This window comes from Peromyscus leucopus, chromosome X (genome assembly GCF_004664715.2).
Source record: "Peromyscus leucopus breed LL Stock chromosome X, UCI_PerLeu_2.1, whole genome shotgun sequence".
NCBI lineage: Eukaryota > Metazoa > Chordata > Mammalia > Rodentia > Cricetidae > Peromyscus > Peromyscus leucopus.
In genome coordinates, this window is record NC_051083.1 from 115,544,007 (window position 1) to 115,555,995 (window position 11,989).

Below are 11,989 nucleotides of genomic sequence, written 5' to 3' on the forward strand. Positions count from 1 at the left end.
GGTGGTAACTGCACCTATCCAGAAAAGTTGACCCATACATGAAGATGGTTCACAGGCCTAAATGTGAAACTAGGCTTGTAGATTTGCAGGTGCCAGTGGGTTGTGGTAGCACAAGGAAAATCCGGTGTTTTTTAAGTGGATGGTAAAGAGATGAAGTAATGATACCTCATAACCATGAAACCTATGTTGAATTCTCTTAGATATAAGAACACTCAGAGAAAACTATCATGAGCTAAGGAAGCTCACATAGCTTTTCAGATGAGGATACACAGGTCAACGTGAGGATGGGTCTAGGAAACTGTCATTACAATGTAGGAAAGCTTCTGCCAATTGGAAATTACAAAACTTCTGTGTAAGTACTATCCTCCCAAGGATAGTTGAGGTTGGGCTGCTTGCATACCTTGTGCACTGTTCTTAGAGTGAAAGGGTTCATTTTTTTTTCAGCCTAAGGTTTGGAGATTCTGATTCTGCTCAAATAAAAAATTTTATTTTAATTCTTCATTGTAACTAGTTAAATAATTGCCTTGTTAAAACAGAAGGTGAACTAATGAAGAGCTGAGCAGACAGAAGAAAATGTTTTGATAAACACCATCCCTCATTCCAACAACCACGTATGAAGACCACAATCATTACTATAAGGAACCTTTGTAGAAGTTCATATTAACCATATTAGAACAAAAATTAACTTCATTTGAATGAGATATGCACAAGTCTTTCCTCTTTGTTTTCTTTCTCCCAGTTAATTGTAAAGTGTCGACATCCCATAAGTCCATAAATGGAAACTTCTGTTCAAGATTAAGGCTGTCAATTTTGTTTTTAAGAAGACCCTTTAAGAAACATTTTAGAGTTATATTATGTGGACAAATGTTTTGCATATATATATATATATACCCTGGATGATGCATGCCTGGTACACACAGAATCAGAACTGGAGTTAAAGATGGCTGTGAGGCACACTGTGATTGCTGAGAATTGAACCTGGGTCCTCTGCAAGAGCAACAAGTGCTCTCAACCACTGAACCAGTGCTCCAGACCCATGATTATAAATTCATTTTTTCAGAATATAAAATTTCATTACTTTGTCTCCATTGTCAAAATTTATGATCTTGGTCTTTGCTTCTTGCCTTTGGAAAGAGCCAAAAGGGACACATTGTCAACTTTAACAACCTTATAGCAGACTCCAGGAATACAAGCTATAACATGACTTTTTCAACCAAACCCGGCAACCAGACCATCATCATTTTCCTCAGTGAAGTTCAAGCAGCCATCACTGGGCACGAAAGCTGTGATCCTCTTGCCACTCTTGATGAGCTGCACCCTGACACACTTCCTGACAGCAGGATTTGGGTGTTTGGCTTCAACCCATTTTTTTCCAGCACAATTCCCTTTGCATGAGAGGCACCTTCAAACAGATTGGCCCTCAGGGCTGTGCCCAAGTGGGCTTTCTTGAATTGTTTATCATGCCATTTCTGGTCCCTTCAGTGACTGTTGAGCTTCCTGGAAGTAAGGAGACAATGACAATTGCCCATCTTGCCGGTGCCACCAGCCCGAGAAAGCCTACTACAAATTCTTTTTTATTATTAAATTTTTTTATTTATTTTACATACCAACCACAGTTTCCCCTCCCTCCTCTCCTCCTGTTCCCTCCCATAGCTACCACCTTCCCGCCCCCTCCATCTACTCCTCAGAAAGGGTAAGGCCTCCCATAGGAGTCAACAAAGCATGGCATACCAAGTTGAAGCAAGACCAAACTTCTCCCCGCTGCATTAAGGCTGAGCAAGGCACCCCATCATAAGGAATAGGTTCCAAAAAGCCAGCTCATGATATAGGGACAACTCCTGGTCCCACTGCTAGGGCTCCACAAACAGACCAAGCTACACAACTGTCACCCACATACAGAGGGCCTAGGTCAGTCCCATGCAGGCTCCCTAGCAGTTGGTCTAGAGTCCAGAAGCTCCCACGAGCTCGGATGAACTGTCTCTGTAGTTTCCCTGTCATGGTCTGGACACCACTTGATCATATAATCCCTCCTCCCTCTCTTCAAATGGACTCCTGGAGCTCGGCCTAGTGCTTGACCAATCTGATTACAGGAGAAGGCCAGTTCGGGCACCCTCTCCACTATTAGTAGGAATCTTAGCAGCAGTCATTCTTGTGGATTCCAGGGAATTTCCCTGGCACCCAGGTTTCTCCCTAACCCCATAATGACCCCCTCTATCAAGATAACTCTTTCATTTCTCTCCCTCTCCATTCCTCCCTCAACTCTGCCATCCCAATCCCTTATGTTACCATTCCTCCATCCCCTCCTCTCTACCCCCATCTGCTCCAGTTTACCCATGAGATCTCAACTATTTCCCCTTCCCAGGATGATCTATGTGTCCCTCTTATGATCCATCTTTGTTACCTAGTGTCTCTGGGGCCATGGATTATACCTTGGTTATCCTTTGCTTTATATCTAATGTCCATGTAAAAGTGAGTACATACTATGTTTGTCCTTCTGAGTCTGGGTTACCTCACTAAGAATGATATTATCTAGTTCCATCCACTTGTCTGCAAATTTCATGATGTCATCATTTTTTACCACTGAGTAATATTCCATTGTGTAAATGTACCACATTTTCTTTATCCATTCTTTAGTTGAGGGGCAACTAGGTTGTTACCAGGTTCTGGCTATTATGAATAATGCTGCTATGAACATAGTTAAGCACGAGTCCTTGTGGTATGATTGAACATCCTTTGGGTATATGCCCAAGAGTGGTATAGCTGGGTCTTAAGGTAGATTCATTCCCAATTTTCTGAGAAACCGCCATACTGATTTCCAAAGTGACTGTACAAGTTTGCATTCCCACCAACAGTGGAGGAGTGTTCCCCCTTTCTCCACATCCTCTCCATCATAAGCTGTCATCATTGTTTTTTATCTTAGCCATTCTGTCAGGTGTAAGATGGTATCTCAGAGTTGTTTTGATTTGCATTTCCCTCATGAATAAGGATGTTGAACAATTCTTTAAATGTCTTTTGACCATTTGAAATTCTACAGCTGAGCATTCTGTTTAGATCTGTACCCCATTTTTAATTAGATTGTTTGGTATTTTGATGTCTAGTTTCTTGAGTTATTTATATATTTTGGACAAACCTCTGTCAAATGTGGGTTGGTGAAGATCTTTTCCAATTTTGTGGGCTGCCATTCTTTCTTATTTACCACATCCTTTGCCTTACAGAAGCTTCGCAGTTTCAGAAGGTCCCATTTATTAATTGTCAATCTCAGTGTATGTGCTACTGGTGTTATATTCAGGAAGTAGTCCCCTGTGTCAATGTATTGAAAGCTACTTCCCACTTTCTCTTCTATCAGGTTCAGTGTGACTGGATATATGTTGTGGTCTTTGGTCCAATTGAACTTAAGTTTTGTGGGGGGCAATGGATATGGATCTATTTGCATTCTTCTACATGTCAACATCCAATTATGCCAGCACCATTTGTTGAAATTGCTTTCTTTTTTCCATTGTACAGTTCTGGCTTCTTTGTCAAAAATCCTATGTTCATAGGTGTGTGGATTTATAGCAGGGTCTTTGAATTGATTCCATTGATCCAAGTGTCTGTTTTTATGCCAGTACCAAGCTGTTTTTATTACTATATCTCTAAAGTAGAGCTTGAGGTCAGGGATGGTGATGCCTTCAGTGGTTGCTTTATTGTACAGGATTGTTTTAGCTATCCTGTTTTTTTTTTCTTTTTCCATATAAAGTTGAGTATTGTTCTTTCGAGGTCTGTGAAGAATTGTGTTGGGGTTTTGATGGAGATTGCACTGAATCTTTACATTGATTTTGGTAAGATTGCCATTTTTCTATATTAATCCTACCTATCCAAGAGCATGGGAGATCTTTCCATTTTCTGATATCTTCTTCAATATCTTTCTTCAAAAACATAAAGTTCTTGTCATATAGGTCTTTCACTTATTTGGTTAGAGATACCCCAAGGTATTTTGTTATTTGTAGCTATTGTAAAGAGTGCTGTTTCTGTGATTTCTTTCTCTGCCCATTTATCATTTGTATATAGGAAGGCTATTGTTTTTTATGTAATCTTATATCCTGCCACATTATTGAAGGTGTTTATCAGCTGTATGAGTTCCCTGGGGTTTATCAGCTGTATGAGTTCCTTGATAGAATTTTTGGGGTCCCTTATGTACACAATCAAATCATCTGCAAATAGCAAAAGTTTGACTTCTTCCTTTCCAATTTGGAGCCCCTTCATCTCCTTTTGTTGTTTTATTGCTCTAGCTAGAACTTCAAGTACTATATTGAATAGATATGGGGAGAGCCAACAGCCTTGTCTTGTTCTTGATTTTAGTGGAATCGCTTTGAGTTTCTCGACATTTAGTTTGATGTTGTCTGTTGGCTTGCTGTATATTGCCTTTATTATGTTTAGGTATGTTCTTTACATTCCTGATCTCTCCAAGACCTTTATCATGAAGGAGTTTTGGAGCATCTAATGAAATGACCATGTGTTTTTTTTTCTTTCAATTTGTTTATATGGTTTATTACATTGACCGATTTTCATATGTTGAACCACACTGGCATCTCTCAGATGAAGTCAACTTGATCATGGTGGAAAATTTTTTTTGATGTGTTCTTGGATTCAGTTTGCCAGTATTTTACTGAGTATTTTTGCGTCTGTATTCATGAGGGAGATTAGTCTGTAATTCTCTTTCTTTGTTGAATCTTTGTGTGGTTTGGGTATCAGGGTAACTGTAGCCTCATAAAAAGAGTTTTCAATGTTCCTTCTGTGTGGAACAATTTGAGGAGTACTGGTATTAGTACTTCTGTGACATTCTGACAGAATTTTGTGCTGAAATCATCTGATCCTGGGCTTTTTGTTGTTGTTGTTGTTGGCAGACTTTTAATGACTGTTTTTATTTCCTTGGGGGATATAGGTCTATTTAAATTGCTTATCTGGTCTTGATTTAATTTTGGTATGTAGTACCTATCCAGAAAATTGTCTATTTCTTTTACATTTTCCAATTTTGTGTAGTACAGGTTTTTGAAGTATGACCTAATGATATTCTGGATTTCCTCAGTGTCTTTTGTTATGTCTCCCTTTTCATTTCTGATTTTGTTCATTTGGATATCCTCTCTCTGCCTTTTCGCTAATTTGGATAAGGGTTTGTGTATCTTGTTGTTTTCCTCAAAGAATTAACTGTTTGTTTCATCCATTTTTTTGTACTGTTTTTTGTTTCAATTTTACTGATTTCAGCCCTCAGTTTGATTATTTCCTGTCATGTGCTCCTCCTGGGTAAGTTTGCTTCTTTTTGTTCTAGAGCTTTCAGGTGTACTGTTAAGTCACTAGTGTGAGATTTCTCCAACTTTTTTATGTAGGCATTTAGTGTTATGAACTTTCCTCTTAGCACTGCTTTCATAGTGTCCCATAAGTTTGAGTATGTTGTAATTCATTTTCATTGAATTGTAGGAAGTCTTTAATTTCTTTCTTTATTTCTTCCTTCACCAAGTGGTGATTTGTTGAGCATTATTCAGTTTCCATGAGTTTGTAGGCTGTCTTTAATTTGTGTTGTTGTTGAATTCGGACGTTAAGCCATGGTGATCCAGTAAGATACAAGGGAGTATTCCTTTTTTTTTTTTTTTTGTATCTGTTGATATTTGCTTTGTGTTCAAGTATGTGATCTATTTTAGAGAAGGTTCCATGAGGTGCTGAGAAGAAGGTATAGTCTTTTAAGTTTGGGTAAAATATCCTACAGATGTCTGTTAAGTCCATTTGAGTCATAACATCTATTAGTTCCCTTTTTTCTCTGTTAAGTTTGTGTCTGGCAGATCTGTTCGTTGGTGAGAGTTGGGTGTTAAAGTTTCGCACTATTAATGTGTGGGTTTTGATGTGTGATTTAAGCTTTAGTAATGTTTCTTTTACACATGTGGGTGCCCTTGTATATGGGGCATAAGTGTTCAGAATTGCGACTTCATCTTGATGGGTTTGGGCAGCAGAGTGAGTCTTGTAGGTTACACAGTCCAGTGGGGGGCAGCGGTGGTGGAGCGGCCTGCCTGCAGGACTCTTGCCTGTTTGCTGGCTCCAATTATAAATGCTTAAACCACTCAAAGAGTATCTAAATTTCCAAAACTCACTCTTACATTTAAATTATGGTTTTTCATAACTATACTGAAATATATGTGATCTATAAGTATTTGGGCAAACACCAATATTTTAAAAGGATCTTAATGTATACAGAAAAGACATCTCTATTTTTTATGTGGCTATGGAACAAAGTAACAGAATTTTTGGACACTCCAAGAAGAAATATCATTTAATATTTACCCAGGCAAAGAAAAATTATATGTCATGAACTGGGGTTTATGCTATTATTATGTATGCTGGAAAATTATTTTATTGTTTTTTGGATACCAACCTTTTGTGATAGGCTTATTACAAGTCACCTCTGTGTAAATGAAAGAAAAGATATTTAAACACATAGAAATAAATGTGCATGATTCACCAGCACAGCTAACTCGAGATTTTCCAGCTTCATAACCACAACTGATAGGAAGATTTATCGCCACAGCTGCCTGCGTTCAACTTCTTTCCCTTCTAGTTGAAGGAATCAAATTTCTTTCTGGAGATTAGTCATTTGTGGGGGTGTTGCCAACTGCAAAATATTTGTTATGAATGAGGTGCACTTCTCTGGTGCTGTCCTCCAGCCCCAAGTCAGTGAGTAATTTTCATCTCTTTGTGTGTCTTTCTCGCCTACCATCAGGAACAAATTTTAATGACTTAGGCAGTCAAACTTTCTTTAGTTGTTACTCAAACCTAGAACTTCAGATTGTATTGTTTCTGGAACATGATAAACTCACAGAGAAAGGTAAGACAAAATGACATTTGGACACATGTTTACAAGAATGAGATTTAAGCTGAAGAAAAGCCATACATAGGGACTGAAAGCAGAAAGGGAGTGAAAGCATCTTGGGTGACTAGGAATGTGCCAGGTGCTCTCTTGAGCACCTTCCCAAACAAATTTGTTAAATAATTAACAAATAATGTCACAGGATGTCAACATGGTTTCTTTTTTATGGACTGTTTTGTGAAAATTATATCATTCTCAGAAGAGCCCTATCAGGGGTTAAGTCATATTTTTATTTTGCATAAGAAACTAGTAACTTTTTTAAAATTACACAATTTATTAGTAGCTGAAAGCATTTGTGCTTAGATCTAGCTGGCTCCCTAGCTTGCTCTCTGTTTTTCAATGTTCTGCCTTGGCTATAAAGAATTACCCAATTATATACAATGATAATGTAACTACACATTTTGAGAAAATCAACATTGTACCTACATAAGAAAATCATAAAGCCAAAAGAGATTTCCATTGGTCATTTCTTTCATGTAAAATGAATGCTGCCTTTTCTTTTTTAACACCTTTGTAAATATTCATTTAAAATTTGCCTTGTACCTAATCACAATTTCTGGCAACCATTGTCTCATAGGATTTTTCCATTGTTTAAACCATATGGTGACAGTAGGATGAAAGATATTATGTTCTGTTCTATGTTCAATTCAAGATAAATACTAAAATATATGAACAAAGAAGGAGATTTCAATACATCCACCAATTGTTTCATTTATATTAGGTCACTTAGGGTAATATTGTTTTGTCTTTGAAGTAAACAGTTGTTTTACCTACATATTTTGTGATTTATAATTATAGGCTGAAACGGCATATAAGAACAATAATAGCAAAATGGTGAAGGAGTAGAGAAGTTCCCAGCATTAAAAGGGAGATACTGGAGTTTAAGTGTTAAGGTTTTTTAAATTTTGTGAATCACTTAAGTACAGCTAGCAAATACATTTTTGGAGGGAGGCATAGTATATTTGGCTCTGTATTAAATATAAAGTCAATCATCTAGCTAAGCCCATTTAGGAGAGTAATTTTTGTTCAAATCAATACTAATGATTGCCTAACTTGTTCATATATAAGTGCCTTTATTTGGTCTCTAACAGGGCAAAAACTTATCAGTTATTCATAGTCATTTAAGTTTTTATAAGACAAAAAAGCAAAGAGAAAATATATTTCCACCACTCAACACTTGAGCAGCTGAGCCTAACCCAGTAAACAAATGACACAAAATAATTCGAGCTCCAGAACATGAATTTCAACAGCTTATTGAGATGCCATTCTCCATCCCCCTATAGATCACATTCTGTTTTGTCTCCTTTCCACTGCACTTGAGTAAATGGGAAGTTTAGAAGGAGACAATGCCTCTTAGGTGAATGAATTCATTTCCCCAACAATCTTGAATTAAAGCTGTCTTTGTGACTGCTGATTTTTCTACCTGGTCACAATAGTTAGGCAACAGCCTTATTGTTATTGCAATGAGATGGATTCTTCACTTCACAGGCTCACGCATTTTTTTCTCAGTAATCTACCCTTCCTTGAGCTTTGCTGAAACTACTATGTACTGATCCAATGCCTCGGGGACTTTCCCATTGTCACCCCTACCAGATGCTATGCCCAGATGACCACATCCCTCTTTCTAAGGATGAATGTCTCCTCCTTGCAGTTGTGGCTTATAGCAGATCTCCAATCCTCCATGTTACACTCTCATTGTGAATAATCACATCTTCATGTACCTAACCTTCATGTTAGGCCTTGGGAACCTGAACCAGTGTCTTCTTAGTAGCAATCACTGAATTCCTGCTTGTCTTTGTGGAAATGATGTCATAGTCATCTTACCCATAAATTAGAGGCCATGCTTATCAGCTCAGATACCACTGTCAGTGTGATTCTAGGTCTGCTTCTCAGCAGGTTCACCTTGACACAACCCATCACCATCACTGTCATTTCCTGCTTCCTCATTGTGGTTTCCATATGCTGAAGATCTGCTGTGTGGATCCCAGGCTCAAAGCTTTCTCCACCTGTGAAAACCACCCACCTCTTGTCACCCAGTCATATGGACTAGAAATCTCAGTCAAAAGCACCTCATAATAGAAGATTTCTCAATGGTATGGATTACTTACTCCCATGTTAAATCCTCCAACTTACACCCTGAAAGATAAGCATGGTAAAAGTGTACTTAAGCAGTTAGGCAATACTAAATGAAAAGAATTCTAATTGTTCTTTTCTAACTTCTCCAGAGACCAGAAAAAAACTTAACACATTATTTCAATGTATTGCTTAAAGATTTATGTTTATTTTATGTATATAAATGGTTCACTTGCATATATGTATATATACTAAATACATGTCATGCCCTCAGAGGCCATAAAAGGGGAGTCACATGGCCTGAACCAGGACGTGCAAATGTTTGTGTTCTACCATGTGGGTTCTGGGAACTGAATCCAGGTCCTCCACAACAGCAGCAAGTGCTTTGATTCACTGAGCTATCATCCATCCGCACAATGTATTTTTATGTAAATATCATGAAAACTCTTAGTGAACATTCACTTTAGGGTTACCACTAGGCATTCAGTAACAGGTTGACCATAGATATTAATGTTGTTTTAAGCCACATTATGATCTAAAGCCATAAGTGTGACCAAAACAGTTCACAAAGAGAATAACAGGAGTAAATTTATGAAAGTGGCCACCATATCCACATTCATAGTAGACCATCAGAAAGAACTTGTTTCTTTTTGTGTCTTTAAAGATCGCATTACTCTAAGCTGGGCGGTGGTGGCGCAAGCCTTTAATCCCAGCACTAGGGAGGCAGAGCCAGGCGGATCTCTGTGAGTTCGAGGCCAGCCTGGGCTACCAAGTGAGCTCCAGGAAAGGCGCAAAGCTACGCAGAGAAACCCTGTCTCGAAAAACCATAAAAAAAAAAAGATCACATTACTCTGATTCTTGACATTTGAATATTTTAAGACTTTCTCAGTGACTTTAAATGTTCCTTCAGATAAATTTTTAATTTAGTGTAGGAGAATTTCCAATATAATATATTTTAAACCAACCCATCCCCAAATCCCTCCCCACTTACACCCCTGCACCACCATTAGTTTTCACTCCCAACTTCATGTACTCTTTGTTAAGCCCTCTGAATCTACTTAATGCTGCCAGGATGGATGTTTTTCTGAAATATAAGCCATAAGATTTTTAAGGAATGATGTTTTTTGTAATCAGACATCTTTGAACTTGCCACACAATATACAAGATGGTGGTGCCAGGCGGTGGTGGCACATGTCTTTAATCCCAGCACTCAGGAGACAGAGGCAGGCGGAGCTCTGTGAGTTAGAGGCCAGTCTGGTCTACTGAGCAAGATCCAGGACAGGCACCAAAACAACATGGAGAAACCCTGTCTCTTAAAACCAAAAAAAAAAAAAAAAAAAAAAAAGATGGTGGCTATACACAATAGCGTTTGTCCTTGTACAACATTTTCTACACATCTGCTCCAATTTCAACCTAAAGGAGAAATAGCCACTGAATTCTCATGTTCAGGTGATAATATCTAATAGTAAGAAATATCTATTGTATGCAAAGCAATTTATCTTTTCAAAAGTGGTTTTAAATAAATTACTGTAGCATATACTAGAATTTCTTGTCTTAAGGTAGTTTACATATTGTAAATATTAATGAATGTCTCACAACCAATGCTGTTTTGACAAATATTAAATTTCTGTCTTGTCAATTTCTTATAAAAATATCTAAACTGAAAATGCTATTCTTTTGCCTTCTTCCGTTTCTCTGCTTTCTCTTCCATGATATGCCTCAGCGGCCCTCTGGCCATTTCAGCTCCCATTTCTCATACACATTTATGAGTTTTAGCATTTCTGTTCTTCCCAAGAGTCCTCATGGCCAAGACTACAATTATTTTTCTCCTTTTTAAAAACATTTAATAAAATGCAATATGCATGTTCAATTGTTGACAAGCAACATTTATTAAACACTTTCTATCACGATAACTTGTAGCTTTTCTCATCTTAACTTTGAACAACTAACTCCGGCATTCTTCTGTCATAGCAAAAGGTAGATGGTTCTTGATTCTAAAACTTCTCTTCCTCCCACAACATTTTCTTGGGGAGGTGGCTCTTTCGCCTCAACATTTCTATCTTAGCTTTTTACTTTCCAAAAGTTGATGACTACTGAGGCTAAGATAACAAAGCCACGAAAAGACATGGGCACCTAAAATCCTAGTACTCAAAAGTCTGACGTAGAGGAATTATGAATTGAAGTCCAGTTTGGGATATGCAGCTAGGTCAGGTTCAGCCTCAGCTACATAACAAGAATCTGTCTCAAGAAACCAAGAGCAGTGGGTGTAGCTAGGTTGTAAAATGCATACCTCGAATAAGTACTTTTGCCACTACCTTGGGCAAGTAGGGTATGACATCTATTCCCTGAGTACTTGATGCCGAAAGATGATGAGGTGAAATCACTAGAAAGCAGTCCATTGATCTAACCAGGTTATCTTTTATTATGCATTTTTCTTTGGACCATTTCTTTATCAAGAAAATTTTTCATTCATTTTACACACCAATCAAAGATCCCCCTCTTCCCTCCTCCTGCCCCCCAGCCTTTCCCCAACCCCCACCACCACCACCACAAGAAGGCAAGGCCTCCCATGGGGAGGCACATCCAGTAGAGGCAAGTCCAAGCTCTTCCCCCTGCCTCAAGGCTGCACGAAGTGTCCCATCATAGGTAGTTGGCTCCAAAAAGCCCCCTTATGCACCAGGCATAGATTCTGATTCTACCACCAGCCCCCCCCACACAAGGAGATCAAACTACACAATTGTCTCTCCATACAGGGGGCCTAGTCCAGCCCCGTGCAGGCTCCGGAGCCATTGATCCAACTTTCATGAGTTCCCACTAGTTTGGTTTGGCTATCTCTGCAGATTTCCCCATCATGATCCTGATATACTTGCTCATAGAATCCCTCTTCTCTCTCCTTGACTGGATTCTTGGAGCTCTGCCTGGTGTTTGGCTGTGGGTCTCTGCATCTGCCTCCATCAGTCATTGGAGAAAAGTTCTGTGATAAGAGTTAAGGCATTCACCGATCTGATCACTAGGCCAAGCCAG

General features: G+C 38.5%; 1 pseudogene; it reads right to left on the minus strand.

Moving 5' to 3' along the window:
• Window positions 1-1,098: 1,098 nt before the first annotated feature.
• Window positions 1,099-1,529, minus strand: LOC114710157 (annotated as a pseudogene).
• Window positions 1,530-11,989: the final 10,460 nt, after the last annotated feature.